Source organism: Schistocerca cancellata, chromosome 3 (genome assembly GCF_023864275.1).
Source record: "Schistocerca cancellata isolate TAMUIC-IGC-003103 chromosome 3, iqSchCanc2.1, whole genome shotgun sequence".
In the NCBI taxonomy this organism is placed as follows: Eukaryota; Metazoa; Arthropoda; class Insecta; order Orthoptera; family Acrididae; genus Schistocerca; species Schistocerca cancellata.
Genome location: NC_064628.1, coordinates 78,904,430 through 78,922,548, shown reverse-complemented (window position 1 = coordinate 78,922,548; position 18,119 = coordinate 78,904,430).

Below are 18,119 nucleotides of genomic sequence, written 5' to 3'. Positions count from 1 at the left end.
ATTATAACATCCTACACTGATGGGAGCAGAGATATGGGCAAAAAAAAATTTCCAGCCTGTGCTACATGGGCTGCTCTGAATGACATTCATGTTGTGTGGGATGATATCGGACTGCCTTTTCGACCTGCTTTGTAGGCAGCCTTTATGTCAGGGGTATGAAATGGTTTTCCAGCCCCTGACAAGTAAGCTGTCCTGTGTAGCAGATATGTTGAGTTGGAGTAGTTTCTTTCTGCTTATCGACCTGGTTTGCCTGGCAGCCAGTTTCTCAGGCCTAAAATATCTTTTCAAGCCCCTGACTAGAGTTCCCTGAAAGACAGGTGTATTGTGGGAGTGGTAGCAGCCTTCTTTATCGACTTGATTCACATGTGCAAACTGGCATAGAAGGGGAAGTTTGAAATAGATAGAGGAGCAGATAGAGAGGGAGTAGGAAGAACACATTGGCAGGAGGAGAAGGTGGAGAGGGACAAAGAGTTAGAGAGGGAATGAGGAGATGGACAGGGAGAGGGGCACGAGGAGACGAACAGAAAGAGAGAGTGAGAATTCCATAGATAGGACAGGGAGAGTGGAAGGTATAAGTGGACAGAGAGAGAGGAGAAGGTAGAAACACACAGAGGGGCGAGGAGGGGATGAACAGAGAGAGGGGAGGAAGAAATGAACAGAGGAGAGGGGAGAGAATAGCGTTGGAGAGATGGTTGGAGGAGATGGACAAAGAAAGGGAGGAGAAAGAGACAGAGAGAATGGGGGTGATGATATGGACATACGTGAGTGGGACGATGAGTTGGACAAAGAGAGATGGGGAAGAAAGACGACACAGAGGGGGAGGAGGCGGTGGAGGAGAAGGAGGAGATGAAGAGAGAGACAGGGGAGGAAAAAATGCGTTTAAAACATGTGTCGAATGAGTACATGAAAGAAGCTGCAGGGAAAAGGTTAGTTACTAATAGAATCTTTCTTGGCGACTGATTTCCATGTATCCTGATAATAGTAACAAGCTGTTACAAAAACCTCATAATCTGTTTCCGTGCTAACAGTTTCGACAGATTTAGTGCGGTCCTCCTAGCCTTCCTGCTTTTTTTTATAATCGTTTCATGTCTAAGAGTCCTATGTTTCTGGGCAGTGTGGTTTACATGTTCCATTCTTCTCTGCCACTATAAATTTTGCCCTCTGCTGATCCTTTCAGTTCTGAGTTAACCATTTCCGTATACCTCGACTGAAGTCTTGTTAACCTGCTCCATTACCTTTGATCCATTTTGCCCTACACTTCTTTGGTCTCATTTTCGTTCTCAATACGGTAATATGTAGTTGTAACTGCTAAAAATCGTGTTACGCAGCTCCAGGCGAGCCCACAACTCTACTCACTACTTCTATAACTTATCTTAAAGTAATGATTGTCAGTTTCCTTCTGTTATATGTCTCCTACGTAACAAATGAATTCTGTGTTAGGCTCAGTGCGTCATTCTGGAAAAAATGATATACGGCTCTTATGGTATGAAATTAGGAGAATCTGTTGTTATCACTGTTATGATGGATATAAGGCCAAAGAGCCTAGATACTCAATGGAACTGCTGCTTAACATATACAAGGTGACAAAGAATAACGGGAATGTTTGAAATGAGTAGTGGCAGCCATGGGCAGGTGGCAGCACTGCGGGTTCGTGAGAGTTAGCGAGTAAACAGTCCGCCATTTCAGTAATCATTGATCAGTGGAACGGACAACATCGTGCGTTAGCCATAAAAATGTTGTATAAAAACAATGATAGTTTGGTAGCGACGCAGAGGGAGCTTCGACGGTTTTATAATTTAGAACGTCATGATGCAGTTCCGCCGAAACACGTGATAAAATGTTGGATTAATAACTCTGAAGAGACTGGATCTGCCTTCAAGAAGAAACCAACAGGACGACAAAGAAGTGTGCGTTCTCCAGCGAACATTGATGTACGCGAGTCTGTCTTACGGAGCCCACGGCGTTCAATTCGTTAAGCAAGCAGCAGTGGTTGGAATGTCCCGGGAGAGTGTCCGCACAATTCTTCATCTTGATTTAAAATTTCATCCGTACAAACTACAGATGGTCCAACAATTGAAGGGCAACGATTACCGGTTACGATTAGGTTTCTGTCAACAAATGATAACAAAAGTAAACTATGACGATTGATTTCTAAACAAGTTGTGGACTTTAGAAAAGGCACATTTTCATCTCACAGACTACCTGAATAAACAGAACTACCGTTAATTGGCAAACACAAATCCTAATTATGTTCATGAGCGCCCTTTACACGCTAGTAAAGTGACAGTATGGTGTGGTGTTTCATCACATGGGATTATCGGACCGTATTTTTTCGCAAATGAACAGGGAAACACAATAACTGTCAATGCTGATCGTTACGTGGAGATGTTACGAATTTTTGTTACAGAGATAGTTTAGTAGCGACGTTTTTATAATTTAGAACGTCATGATGCCGTTCCTTCGAAACACGCGATAAAATGTTGGATTAATAATTTTGAAGAGACTGGATCTGCCCTCAAGAAGAACCCAACAGGACGACCAAGAAGCCTGGTTTCAACAGGGCGAAGCAACATCACACACTCCACTGCAATCAATGGCGTATGTGCGAGAATTGTTTGGCAACCGCGTGTTCTCACGATTCGGTAACATTAGATCAGCAGATTTATCCGTTTGTGATTTTTTCTTGTGAGGAAGCCTCAAGAGCAAAGTCTACACGACTCGACCAAGAACCCGGGATGAGTTAAAACTGAGCATTCGGGATGCAGTTCACAGTATCCCAGTTGAGATGTTACAGCGGTCAATCAGGAACCTCAACGGCAGATTTCACGAATGTGTTCGTACAGGAGGGACGCCATCTAAAAGATGTAATTTAAAAAAAATGATAAATGCCATTAATGTTTCGTAAATGGCAAAGTTGTAAGCTTTCAATTACTATGAATGCAATTTCTTTCCTTCATCACATCTAGTTTTATTGGATTGTGGAAATGTTCCTGTTTTTCTGTGTCACCCTGTCTAAAAGATAAGGTGTCGAGAACTTGTGCAAACATGACAAGGTATATAGATAACCAACAGGATGGTATCTGACTGCCTTTTCGACCTGCTTTGCAGGCACCTTTTATGTCAGGGGTATGGAATGGTGTTCCATTGAGCATCTAGGCTGATTCTTAACGATGCAGTGGTTCAGATCGGAAAGTCATTGTTTCGAATCCGCTCATGAACAGAAATTTCACCACTGGCATTTAGTTCCAGGTAAACAGAAGGCGGTGGTAAGTAATTTCTATAGAAGATATATTCCAGGCTAAACAGCAGATCACGTTACAGCTGCTACTTAACATACATAAAAGATAAAATGTCGAGAACATCTGCAAAAATGACAAGGTGTATAGATTACCAACAGTGGCCATGGAGAATTCACTAAATTGTAAAGAAAGTTGAGAAAAAAATGGACGCCGGAGTCGATTTTACTGCAGCCTAGTGCTTGATCGGAAGAAAATACACTCTGCGACCTTCCCCCTTCCCTTCATTCTGATATTCATGTATAAAGATAGTACACACTCACTACAGTAATAAACTCTACACAGTTTGACATGCGATACAGTTTTTCAGACGAAGACAGCAGCGAATCAGCTCCTGCAACTTCTTTCACCAAGTGCCAAAAGACTATGGCAAGGTTTACAGCGCAAGAAATAAAATAATGTTGCAGTTTTGACATTTTGTCCACACTGCCATAATAAAACGTATTCATCCAAGCGTAAGATGAAAAAGAGAATATTCGCTTCGGTGAGAGTACAAAATCAAAGACTCTTTTCTAACTGAATAAATTCAAATAAATGTATCGATGCATAAAAAATTATCTGTCAGCTGTTGAAACAGTAGAAGTTCGTTGAGGCAAGAAGCTCCTTCCCGTTACTCACTCTTGTTTAGTCTGTTTTGCAATACTTCTCCTTCTTCTTCTTCTTCTTCTCCTTCTTCAGTAGTGCTACGGCCCTTCGAGAGCCTTGGCTTCATCAACGATCTTCTCCCACACTTCTCTGTTATTTGCTGCTCTTTTCGACCCCCGGACTCCCGTACTGGTGAGATCCACTACTATGTCATCAATCCATCTTCTTCTAGGTTACCCTTTTCGCCTAGCTGAGTGGTTCACACCTTTCATCATTTTCTTTGGAATTCTATCCTCCGCCATTCTCTCCACGTGTCCTAGCCATCGTAATCGCTGCGATTTCACAAATTTTACTATGTTCCTACCTTGTGTTAACTCCTGTACTTCGGCATTATAGCGTATCTCCAGCCTTCTTCCTCCCTTATCGGACCATAGATCTTGCATAGTATTTTCCGCTCAAAGGCTCTTAGTGCATTTTTATCACACTCTGTCAGTGACCATACCTCTGACCCGTATGTTATAACTAGGGAGTTATATATTTGCGATTTTATTTTTCTTGTAACAGGGCGATTTCTGAAAAGTTGCATATTTGCAAAGTAAGCTGTGTTTCCTCTTTATTTTTTCCCTTACAGCCTCTCCAATACTGTTATCATTTGTTATTAGGCCTCCCAAAAAGTTAAAAGAGGACACTCATTTGAAGCATTTAGGTCTTTAGAGGTTCTTCTGGCCTCAGATTGTGACATTATCATATATTTTGTTTTGTTTTCATTTGCTGTGAGGCCAATTTTTAAGGGTTCTATTTCCATTGCCCTGTCTGTTTTTTGGAGTGTATTGATATTTCTTCCTTCTATAGCAATGTCATCAGCGTATGCACTTATCTGGCTAGTTTTCATAAATATGGTGCCTCATTTTGTTGATTTTATTTACTACGCTATGCAGGGCTATATTGAGCAGGACAGTGGAGAGACTATCACCTTGCTTCACACCTTTATTAAAGTCAAAGCTTTCACTTGTTCTGCTAAGAACCTTTATTTTTGCTCCTATCTCTGTCATTGTCGTTCTGATTAGTCTTATTAGTTTAGCACTTAGACGAACTTCTTCCAGCATTCTATATAGGTCTTGCCGATTTATGCTGTAAAAAATAGAATTGTTTGAAGTCGATGAATTCGATACGGAGATCTACATAATTTTCATAGTACTTTTCCATCATTTGTCTTATCACAAATATTTGATCAGTTGTTCCTCTGTCTGGTCGAAAGCCATACTGATATTCCCCTAGTATGTCTTCTGCGCACTTCTGTACCCTTTCGTTTAATGTACTTCTGAATAACTTATACGCTGTGATTAGGAGTGTTGTACGTCTATAGTTTTCACATGCTGTTCTGTGCCCTTTCTTATAAATGGGAATTATTATTCCAGTTTCCCAGTTGTCTGGCATAGCCGGCCGCGGTGGCCGTGAGGTTCTGGCGCTGCAGTCCGGAACCGCGAGGCTGCTACGGTCGCAGGTTCGAATCCTGCCTCGGGCATGGGTGTGTGTGATGTCCTTAGTTTAGTTAGGTTTAAGTAGTTCTAAGTTCTAGGGGACTTATGACCTAAGATGTTGAGTCCCATAGTGCTCAGAGCCATTTGAACCATTTTTTTGTCTGGCATAGTTACTGTTTACCATGTATCTGATATTAATATGTGCAGCTCCTTGACCACAGCTTCACCACCAGTTTTTATTCAATCAGGGATTATGCTTTCTTCCCCAGGGACTCAGCTGTTTTTTGACTTGTGCATAACCTGGGAGACATCTTGTAGTGTTGGCTTTCCTGCCTCATTAGCATCATTGTCTACTTCCAGCTCCACTCTTTCCTCCTATGCAGTTGTCTCTTCATCTTCTAGGCTGGTGCTAAGTGTAACTTTGAAATACTCTGGCCATCTTACCACTATCTGTTCTTCTTGCCTTATCATTTTCTTATCTTTACTGGAACAGGCCATTATTTTTGGCTGGAATATATTCTTCATTTTGCCTACAGCATGCTAGAACTTTCCTATTTCACTCTCTTCCTTTACCTCTTCTACTACTTGAAATTTCTTCTTAGTCCACTCTCTTTTCTTTCTCTCCCTCATTCTGTTAGCTCTTCTCCTTAATTCTCTGTATTGTTTGGAAAATTGTGGTAAGTTCCTATGGGGCCAAACTGCTGAGGTCATCGGGCCCTAGGCTTACACACTGCTTAATCTAACGTAAGCTAACTTGCTCTAAGGACAACATACACACACCCATGCCTGAGGGAGGACTCGAACCTCCGACGGGTGGAGCCGCCCGAACCGTGACAAGGCGCCTTTGATCGCACGGCTACCCCGCGCGGCCTCTGTATTGTTCCACATTATTTCTCTCTGTATCACTTCTTTTCTTTCCCTGTTCTTTTCCTCTATTGATGACCTGCAATCTTCGTCAAACCATTCCTGGGTTCTTCTGTTCCTTCTTAAGCCTATTATTTCTTCTGCAGTATCTTTAATGGCTTTTTCAATCCTGTTCCACGTTTCGTCTACTCCTGCTGAGGTCTCTTTATTGCTCAACTTTCTGCTTGGTGTTACTTCATCAGGGATTTTCAGTTTGTCAGTATTCCATTTCACCATCTTTCCTATTCTGTTGCTATTTGCTAGTGACAGTTTCTCTCTCAAGATTGATTTTATCACACAGTGGTCTGAGTCACAGTTTGGTCCTCTGCAGTTCCGTACATCCATAACTGACGTGGAGTGGAGTGCAATCACTAAAATATGGTCAGTCTGATTGACTACTCCATTGACTGTAGTCTTCAAAGTACCCAGATTTATCCTTTCGTGTGGGATGCAGATACTTTTAATAATCATATTATTCCTTGCTACGAATTTGCATAGTAAGTCTCCATTCTCGTTGTCTTCTTCATGTAGTGAATATTTTCCAGAAACTCCATATAGATGTTCATTCCTCCCTATTTTTGCATTGAAATCTCTTATTACTAGCATCACGTCATATTTAAGCACTGCGCAGCACAATTTTTTCGAGTCTTCATAGAACTGTCCTTTAATTATATCCTCTTTCTCCTCTGTTGGTGCATGTACATGTGCATTTACTATTGATATATTCCTAAATTTCCTTCTTAGTCTGAGTCTGTAGATCCTTTCATTTATGGGTTCAAATTCCAGTAGGTTTTTCCTAACTTTCTTAGTTATTATAAACACTGTTTCAAGTTGCCCTGTTCTTTCTTCTGGTCCACTATGTTCCAATGAGTACTCAGTTTTATCTATCTGCTCATTTCCTGTAGCCCTACGACATCATGTTTAAATTTTAAAATTTCATTGGCTAGTTCTTCCAATTTTCCAGGCGGAAGCATTGTCATATTATATGACGCTACTCTCAGATCGTTTATCCGTTTCCGTTGCTGGGATCGTGATACATGTTTTCCATCCAGTTTCCAAGGCTCCTGTTGAATTTCCGTAATATTCTTTTTTTTACTGTGTGGTGTTATTAGCCCCTTGCCCAACCTCCAACCTGGAGGACCAGGATTAGTATGAGGTTTACTTCTCTAGGGAAGCTGGCTTCACTACGCTTCTAGAGCCCTCCCTGCCCTATGTTGTGCGTCACACTTGGTCTGGCTGCTCAGTCGAGACCAAACCGGATTGGGTGATCCTGCCAGTAGCTATGCTACCGCCGGCACAGCTCTCGACTTCAACGAAGTACGCAAACCCTCCCGCCCGCTACTGAAAGTGCCTACTATAAGGCAGTGATCCCTGGGAGGGTGTCTTGCAATACATACGTAATTGTATGGCAGTAGAGACGTAGGTATGTGTAACTAGCAAGTCGTGTACGTTATATAGTTCTGAATAATAACTGGCCATAATAATCAAAGTGTCTACCATTAATCAGTCACCTTTAGATTTCTCACGTATGTTTCGAGGCTGTGTATTTTCTGTTCTAGTAAAACATGTCTCAGGATGGATAACCTAAATTGTTGGAAAACCAACGGTCCGATAGCGTATAGCATCTTCCTGTTTGAATATTTGATTTCAATTAGAATCTGCATCTTGTATTACGAAGTGTAAAAAGCGTTGATGCCATTATTTGAGCTAGAAATTAAGTAAACATTTTTCATGGTCAACCCGCTTGTCGAATAGTTGTACGTTCTGCAACAACCGCGGCCTGATAAAGTCGATGACCAGCAAGACTACTTATTTTTTTTTTTTTTTAGATGTTAAATCGGCATAAGGTTGGTCATTTAGTAACTGGACGATGAGATTTACATCTCGCTATCGCTTTTGTGGTGTATCCTTTGCATGGCAAAGCTTTACTTGTGCACTGCATTATCACTGAGCAGATTCAATTACTGCCAGACAAATGGTACATTACAAGTTAATTCATGCCTTCTTTCTCAATATCGATTTAATATGCTCTCTAATACTCTTATAGGGAGTTATACAACACGCAACTGAACGTCGGAGGTTTCAAGCATCAACTTTAGGTTACAATATCTCCGGATGTAATTAACATTTTACAATGCAACAAACGGCACTGATTACGTATTTGTTTACATGTTCAGATGTGCTAACAAAACTAACGGGGTTCCATTTTAAAAAAACGTAGGTTTGTGTTAAAAAACATACTTCCGTGCATTTTTGTATGGTTTGTATTAACCAATTACACTAGCCCCTCTCCTCACGTTCGGTCTGTGGAATCGATTCCTCAGTATTTGATGTGGTTTACGAAATATGTCCAGCGGTAATGTTAGGTGACTCATCCTGTACATATATATATATATATATATATATATATATATATATATATATATATATATATATATATATATATATATAATTCTGAACATGAAACTGTAATGCAATTAGTAATGTACAAATTTGAGACCAGTACATACACCGTAGAAGAGGTCGCCCCCGGTAGCTGAGTGGTCAGCGCGACAGAATGTCAGTCCTAAGGGACCGGGTTTGATTCCTGGCTGGGTCGGAGATTTTTCTCCGCTCAGGGACTGGGGATTGTGTTGTCCTAATCATCAACATTTCATCCCCATCGACGCGGCAGTCGCCGAAGTGGCGTCAAATCGAAAGAGTTGCACTCGGCGAAAGGTCTACCCGACGGAAAGCCCTAGTCACACGACATTATTATTACCGTAGAAGAATCTCGAAATCCGTTTTATGAAACAGCAAGTCATGGAGTTTTACCAAAATAGCTTTCCGTGAGATTAATCTAAAAGCTCAGTGTTAATGACAAAATCCTTTTATACTTAAGTGATCAGAGATTGCTTTTCTGGATATTGCTAAGTACGATATCTGTAATTACTTCAATGACTATGGTACTCGTAAAATAAATGCTGCATAAACCTCTCTTCCAACTGTATCGAAGAGCTAAGCGCGGGTAGTAACGCTTCTCTGTTTGCCGGGGTTGTTTACCGGGAAGGCAATGCTTCATCCTGCAGGCAAACGGCCGCTAGAGAAACGTATAAATCCGAAGGCTCGTTTAAAACGATCTGCCCAAAAGGCTCGAGATATACGTCGCCATAAAACGAGAAAGAAAGCAGTCGCAATAAAGCAAAAACTGCTGCGGAAGATCTGATGGACGACCCACTCCTAATGCTTTAATTGACGGATGTAATTTGTAGCCCGTAAGCTGTTCCAGACGAATGCAATCAAAACGACAGAAATGTAGATAAAATTACACGCGTCCAAATAAAAATCTTTTCTTGTTATATAAGCAAATAGCATGTGGCCATCACTTGGGAGACACACACGACCACCTCAGAAGTGTGCTTTTGACAGAAAACGATCCACAGATACAATTTATTTATCATGTGTGTAAAAGTACATAACTGACATATTGGTTGTATCTTACGGGAATATTCTCCAATGATACGGTGGCAAATTGATAATTTACCAGTTTTACATAGACACGACGTAAAAGTCGGTGATTTTTTTTTCCTCGTGCGATGCTACCTGTTACTAAAAGCGTAAGTCAGATTCTGTGGAATTATTTTGTCCAGGATGATTTTTGAAATAATCGTCTTATGTATCGAAACTTCCTGGCAGATTAAAACTGTGTGCCGAACCGAGACTCGAACTCGGGACCTTTGCCTTCCGTGGGCAAGTGCTCTACTGGCGGAAGTAAAGCTGTGAGGACGGGGCGTGAGTCGTGCTTGGGTAGTTTAGATGGTAGAGCACTTTCCCACGAAAGGCAAAGGTCCCGAGTTCGAGTCTCGGTCCGGCACACAGTTTTAATCTGCCAGGAAGTTTCATATCAGCGCACACTCTGCTGCAGAGTGAAAATCTCATTCTGGTCTCATGTATCGTTCAAAACGGTATACTGCAATATTCTGTCGTCTCAAAATTATTTTGTAAAATAAAAAAAGAATAAAAACAATTTTTTTTCTCGACAGCTAGTTGTTAACGGAAAAATATCAAAACCTGCTGTCAGATCTTTCATTTTCTAGAGTTAATAGATTCATGGGTTGAATTTCAACGTGGCCTTAATTTTCTTTAAGAAAAGCACGTAAAGGGAATGTAACAACAGGGGAAAAATCAATATGGTTACACGATCCACGATTAAAGGCATATGAAACAGCTGACAACATAAGGAAAAAAATACGTTTCAACTGACTTTGAGAAAGCATTGAACAAGGTGGGAGGGGAATTTACTTTATGCTCATCTAAAGCAAAAGCAAAAACGGATTTCTCTGATAGATTTGAGCCTTTTGAAAGTAATCCAAGTGAATTTGCGTGTCAGTTTCTTACTGGTGATTCCAATGCACTACTTCATACCTGAAACGAAACATTATAACAGTAAGAAAAGATAGGTCGTCTGCACCAAAGCCGAAGTCTATATCTTTGGCCGGAAAGAGTGTGACTGTGATTATGCTTAAGCACCCTCGGTGGCGACATGTTCAACACAGAGACAGGCAATTGCTCGAGTGTAAGTACCATGTTTTACATTGGACAATGCTGAGCTTAGTTAACGGATGGGTATGTCTAATAAATTCGGGCCCTGGGATCACACTTACTCGTAGTGTATGGACACCTGGCCGGCACATCTCTGCTGATTTATCGTGGGCTCTAGTCGGCTCACTTTACGGCTGGCTGGAGGCTAAAAATGCTCTCTTTAGAGGGTTCGACCTTTTCCAGAGTAATTTCTCTGTGGGAACTTCCGAGGCGGTTTGTGAAGCTTTCCGGAGGTAACGCCCGGCAGGGTTTACAACAGAGCTTTTGACATCCAGCTGACAGAACCGAGCTGCTTAATTCTGCACCGCATTCCAGTACGAACCGAGACGCTCCCGAAATGGAATATATGCTCAAGGCAACGCAGAGGCCACAAAAGGCGCTTTGACAGCGGTTAAATTGAGGGATTTTGAAGCATTATCTACCAGAACGTCCATATTTTTACCAGATTTGCTCCTCGATAAGACTTCCCTAGGCACTGCACAGAAAAGTGTGGACTATTCGGCCTGTTTCGCTTTGAGGAGACTTCGAGGAAACCGAAAAAATGAATGATTAACCCGACGTTTTCGAATCTAAGTTGAAAGGTTTCCTTGGTGCACCATCGCTGTATTTTTATAGTAGCTTCTCGAAGCAGTTGATAACTTTTTTCTGTTATATACTATTTATTGGTGTACTCTCCCGTAATGTCTTCATATTCTGTAAATTGTTCCTAATCACCGTTTTGTAAATTATGTACTAGCTCGTTGTATGAACAAGCAGGTCTGGTTCGAATGGTTCCACGGACTAAATGACTAAAATAAATAATTCTTACATATTTGCCTGGCCGTAGTATACCGTGCGTTTTCCAACTACATTAAGCCAAATGTCATTTAATATCGGTCGTTTCACTATGCGACGATTTGTGTTTGAAACAAGCTGATAAAGGCCGATAAAGACGCGACACAGTAAAGTGGAATGTTAACGCGTGGTGGTAGTGCTGCTATTTATCTTCCGTTGCCTCACCTACAAGTATATTACGTTAGTCAGTAAAAAAGTATCCTATACATCTGCGCTATGCGCGTTACAAAGGCGTATAAGAAATCGTGTCCCTACGATCTAACCGCGAATGGAACAGAAGGAGCATCCAATAAAAAGATAAAGATCTGAGCTCGCGACCCGGCCGTCATGCATACCAACCTGACGCTCCTCGCGAAAAGATTGCTGCCTCCCGGCGCCTGCGAAATAAAAGCGGACCCATTCAAGGCAGTTTCTCTCCTTGGACTAAGAGACCGGCAACCAGGATTTACAGAGTCAAGTATAGCCACTGGGTAACCGAATGGTCCAATCTTCCACAACATCTCTGCCTTAACGCCGACACCAGGGAGGCTCGGCTCGTTGGCGGGGGGGTTGGCAGGGGAGGAGCAGGGGGTGCCACCCCGGAAGCAGACAGATTAACATCGGTCCATCTACATTCTGCGCGCCCCGCCGGCCAGATACTGGAGGAGGTGCCCCGGTCCTCGGAATGGGCCCGCACACGAAGGAAAAAGCGCAACCTCCCCAGCGTGAAATATCACCGGCCGATAACTCAGCTGCTCTGGGGTGCCCTACACAGCCTCCTCACGCTTCCGTTCCGCCCGAGAGCGCCGCGCTACTTGGACCCGATGCGTCAGCTGCCCACGGCTGCAGACGCAAGCAGCAGTTCGCCACCTACAAGCAAGTTCTGGGGCAGTTGTTGCATTTCTGTCTTTTAGGGCCATTACTTTATTCCTACAATTACACCTGAGTCGACTGGGGCTGAAATAGCATATGAATGGCGTCACAACGTGAGATGAAGCAACTATCTTGATGCAGCGCTCGTGGGAAATTGCGCCAGCAGAAAAGACTTGTTTGCTGATTCGTTGCTGTAGTGAAAGTAGGAGGGCGCTACCCTCTTATCACCAAACCGCTTAATTTCGTGTATCAATTGTAACTTTATTAACATTCAGGTATGGTTCAAAAAGCCACGGTAGACCCTCTCAGCAATGTACTATCTGTATCTACACATGGCCTACAAACCACTGTCAAGTGCACGGCAGAGGGTACGCCCCATTATGGCTGTCACTAGCACTGTTTTCTTTTCCATTCACGGTTCGGAAGAATAATTATTTACAGGCGCAATCCCAACGCGAGTGATACGGAGTCGCTTGTAGCATGTTCCCAGACTAAGGATCATTGGAAGAATCATCAGGAAATATAGTCCGTCAACATAGACGTACCGTAGCTTATGAAACGCTCGTTCGACCAACGCTGGAAGATTGCTTATCAGCAGTGCTGTTTTCCTGGGGGAACGCTGGGTGATGCGTACCCCTAAATTTTTTCGTCCACAAAGTAATTTTTTTTTTACGATGTTGAGAACTTGGAAGAGTGCCAAAGATTTATTTCACGGACGTAAATTTTTTATTACATTTTTTTTCGTGTTCGTAATTGCAATACGAACGATACCAGTGCATTTTTTGGTGGGGAAAGCGACGTCATTGACTGTTTCAAGCACTTCGAACATGCGGCAACCGTCCTCGACAACTGAATCGCTGTTACCTTAATGAAACAGCATTTCCCACACATTTTGGTTTGGCATTGTGCTAACCATAGGCTCGAGTTATCAGTTAATGACGATATAAAAAGAGACTTCCCATCTCATGTGAATCACTTCAGGTCTTTCTTGGACAAGTTACATTCACTGTACCATGAGTCACCGACAAATGCTCGAGAGTTAAAGGAACATGCAGAGCTACTTGAAACTGAAATTCTGAAGATAGAATCTTCGGCACCAGATGGGTAGCATTGAGCTTCAGAAGTGTATCAGCAGTGTGTAAAAACTTTAAAGCTTTGGTTGCTCACTTCACAGCCGCAAAAGATGATCAAAGCAAGGAATCAACTGACAGAGGCAGGTACGGTGGTTTATTGAAGTACATTACCAAAGTTGACTTCATTCTCGACTTGGCTCTAATGTGTAATGCCCTTCAAGAATTATTAGAATGTCAAGAGACATCAAACTGTATTCTGCCCAACAGAAGATCACAAATCAGCTGTTGGTGTTTGAAGAAAGAAAACTGGGCTGTGGTCCTCATTACTGTGAAGCTCTCAAAGCAGTCCAAGAGTTGAACTTCAGAAGAATTCCTCTGGAAAAGGGGGCAACTGTCAGACATCTTGAGCCCAGCATATTTTACGATTGTCTGAAACAGCGGATGGAGAATCGTCTTCTGCAGACAGAGGATATTGCTGTCTCTGAATGTGCGAAAGTTTTGAACCCGTCAAATTGGCCGGAGAATCCTGGAATAACATATGGTGAAACAAATATCAAAACTTTATGTTGTCGTTTTGCTCTTCCAGAGAGAGAAATATGTAGAGGATTTTGGGAGTATTTGATGGAGAGGAAAATTCCAGCATCCCTCCTTCCTCTTCAGAATGCAATGAAATGTGTTCCTATATCGACGAGTGAATGTGAACGTGGGTTTTCCCAAATGAATCTGATCGTCTCGCCAACAAGAGCTTCATTTCATCTTTCCACAGTCAGAAATTTGATGTTCATAAAGTTGGTTGTTCCTCCACTGATGATGTTCTAGCCTATGGATTAAGTACGGTCTTGGTTGGTGAAAGGCAGGCATCTTGCTACCGACGGCAAGTAAGAAGGCGTGAAGGCTACAGCAGCCATGAACTGAAGTCAGTTTGGAAACTGTTGTAATGCTGTTAATGTAATTAACACTGTAGTTTTATAGTTAAATAAATTTTCAAATGGTTCAAATGGCTCTGAGCACTATGGGACTTAACATCGATGGTCATCAATCCCCTACAACTTAGAACTACTTAAACCTAACTCACCTAAGGACAGCACACAACACCCAGTCATCACGAGGCAGGGAAAATCCCTGACCCCGCCGGGAATCGAACCCGGGAACCCGGGCGTGGGAAGCGAGAACGCTACCGCCCGACCACGAGCTGCGGACAATAAATTTTCAGATCTATTAAAAATTAAGTCAGTTGAAGCATGGGATACCACCCATCATCTATGCCATTTAGGGAGCCAAACAAGGTCAAATGGCTCTCAACACTATGGGACTTAACATCTATGGTCATCAGTCCCCTAGAACGTAGAACTACTTAAACCTAACTAACCTAAGGACATCACACAACACCCAGTCATCACGCAAACAAGGTCACAAAAGATTTTTGTAGTGTAGTTTCTATTGCTGTTGATGATAGGTGTGGATGGTTTTTGTTGTATTGTGACTGTTAGTGGTGTTTTATAGGCTAAAATATGTGTTCGGTAATATTTCCTTGTATTGTTTTGTATGTCGGAGGTTTGATTGGACTCACCTGTTTCATTTGAGGTGTATTATAGGTTAATTGAAATGTATGATACCATTTTCTTTTATTGTTCAGGGGTTGATGGGAATCGCACGCTTCATTTGAGGTGATGTAAATTGAAGTGTTCGATACCACAATTCTTGTATGTTTTGGTGTTTCTCGGTATCGCCTCCTACATGTGATCTGTAGTAAAGTCTGATACCATTTTTTGTTTTTAGTTCGACGTGTTGATGTCGTCATGGCTAAAAGCAGACTGGTGGTATCCCATGTTTCAGTTATAAGTAATTTTCGCTGCATTATATCCAATGTCTGAGTACCCTCAAGCTTTTCTTTAGAAAAAAAGCACTGCTTATCAGTATGGGATCCTTACCAGAAAGGACTGAGCTGTCCGCTGTGGCCGAGCGGTTCTAGGCGCCTCAGTCTGGAACCGCGCTGGTGCTACGGTGGCAGGTTCGAATCCTGCCTCGGGCATGGTTGTGTGTGATGTCCTTAGGTTATTTAGGTTTATGTAGTTCTAAGTTCTAGGAGACTTATGACCTAAGATGTTGAGTCCCATAGTGCTCAGAGCCATTTGAACCGTTTGAGCTGCACCATCTACGAAAAGTCTGAAGTTATTATTTACATTGTCTGCAGGTCATTAATGTACAACATGAACAGCAAGGGCCCTAGAACAGTTTCCTGGGTAACACAAGAATTTGCTTCTACACCTGTCGATGTCCCTCCATCCAAGGTAACTTGTTGCGCCGTGCCTACCAAAAATTTCTAAATCCAGTTACAAATGTCGTCTACTAGTCCATACAAACGCACTTTGGATACGAAACGTAGTTGTGGAACTGAGTCAAATGCTTTTCGGAAATCAAGAAATGCTGCATCTACCTGACTTCGTTGTTCTATAACTTCGGATTGTCATGTGAGAGGAATAGAAGTTTGGTTTCACGTGAACTATGTTTTCGGAATCCATGCTGGTTGCCATGGGGGAAATCATTCCGTTCGAGATGCCATATTATGATTGATCTTAGGTTACGTTCCCATATTCTGCCAAAAAATGGCAAAAATGAATGTCAGTGTTTCTGAAGCATAGTTTTATGGATCGCTTCTCCTACTCTTCTTCTTGTAGACCTGAGCTATCTTCCAACTACTGAGTACCGATTTTCCAACCACTGGCTTTAATATCAGCATCATTCATAATTGCATTGGTGCAAAAGGAACATTTGAAAACAGAGGTCTCTCTCGTCCACAAGCACCTGGACACTAATTTTGGTACCACTAACAGCCTTTATATAGGACCATAATTTTTTTGGATGTGTGAGAGATTTTTTCCAAAGTATACTGCTACGGAATTTTTAAAGCCTTATACCAAATGGCTCTGAGCACTATGGGACTCAACATCTTAGGTCATAAGTCCCCTAGAACTTAGAACTACTTAAACCTAACTAACCTAAGGACATCACACACACCCATGCCCGAGGCAGGATTCGAACCTGCGACCGTAGCAGTCCCGCGGTTCCGGACGGCAGCGCCAGAACCGCTAGACCACCGCGGCCGGCAAGCCTTCTACCACTGCCCTCGTGACAGCCAAACATAATTCATTTACCATTTCCTTATCTACAGCCTTATCCTCTGTTTTACACCGATTATGCACTATAATATGATTACTGGAACATCATTTTACACTTAACTGTACATAAAGAACTGGCAGATTTAAGGAACAATAATCACACTCATAAGTCATTGTAAATATAACGAAAGACCGCCCAGCGAAATGAATCACGCCAACAAGTCAGTGCTAGTCTGGTGATATGACATTGGGAAGTCTGCGAGTAAACTCGGCTATATGCGTTCTTAGTATGAACTTCCATTGTGTCTCCAGGTAGGCAATGATCAACGGAACTTTTTTAACACAACGCATCAAGTAAGATCAACTTAAAGCTGTTTCAGAACAACCCAACTAAGGGATCGTCCAGACCGGATGTGAAAACGACATAATACACAGTAACAGTATCTTACAAAGTACGAGCCATTTCGTTAGGCTACTTGTGGTCTTCGAGTTGAATAAACTAGTCTGACCTAATACTATATCACTGTCAAAGTCCCGTGTGTGATGTCTGGACGCAGTACGCGAGGAAGCACGTTTTGACTGGTAGGGTGGCATAAAGTGTACTGCGCGCTGGGCGAATGGAACTCTGACGAAAAGTGAAATATCGTGTGGGGAGGGCCTCCCGGGGAGGGGGGGGGGGGGGAGTAGACACGATCGCCTGGTGCAAGTCTTTTGATGTGACGCCACTTCTGCGACTTGCGCGTCGATGAGGATGAAATGATGATGAAGAAGATGACACAAACACCCAGTCGCTGAGCGGAGAAAATCAACCCAGCCGGGAATCGAAACGGGACGACCCGGCGCGCTGTCCACTCAGTTACGATGGCGGACGGTACTCTGATTAAGGGACAGCTTGCGCTGTTGGCCTTAAGCCTAGAGAATCTTGAACTGTGAACTCTCGATGTCGATTCGCGGAGAATGGCCGGACGGCGTTCTATAAACCCGTCAAGCGGAAGAAGACTAGGTAAGCGTGGTGGCGTCACATGACTCGCGTAGACGAGATAGAGTCGAAGATAGTAACGCTGTATATGACGAGCACAACGCTGCTTGGGTGTGACGTCCGAGGTTGTTTTTCTGCTATACAGGAAGGGCAGCAACCCGCGGTGCACTCCTGTATGGTTGGTAGCCGGGCCGTAGGCGACAGCCAATGTTAACAGCACGTGGTACATTGCGCAGCACAATTAAAGCGTCACTTTTTTAAAACACTGTAATTGTCTCCCATTGGAATGCAGGGTTTTAAGTTTCACTCTGCCGGGCCTACAACATTACTCTGTAATGGCGGCGTGCAACATCGCCCTCGGTTCGGTGACACTTCAAACGGCAAGGTGCATGCAAAAAACTTCATAAGTGGAATAA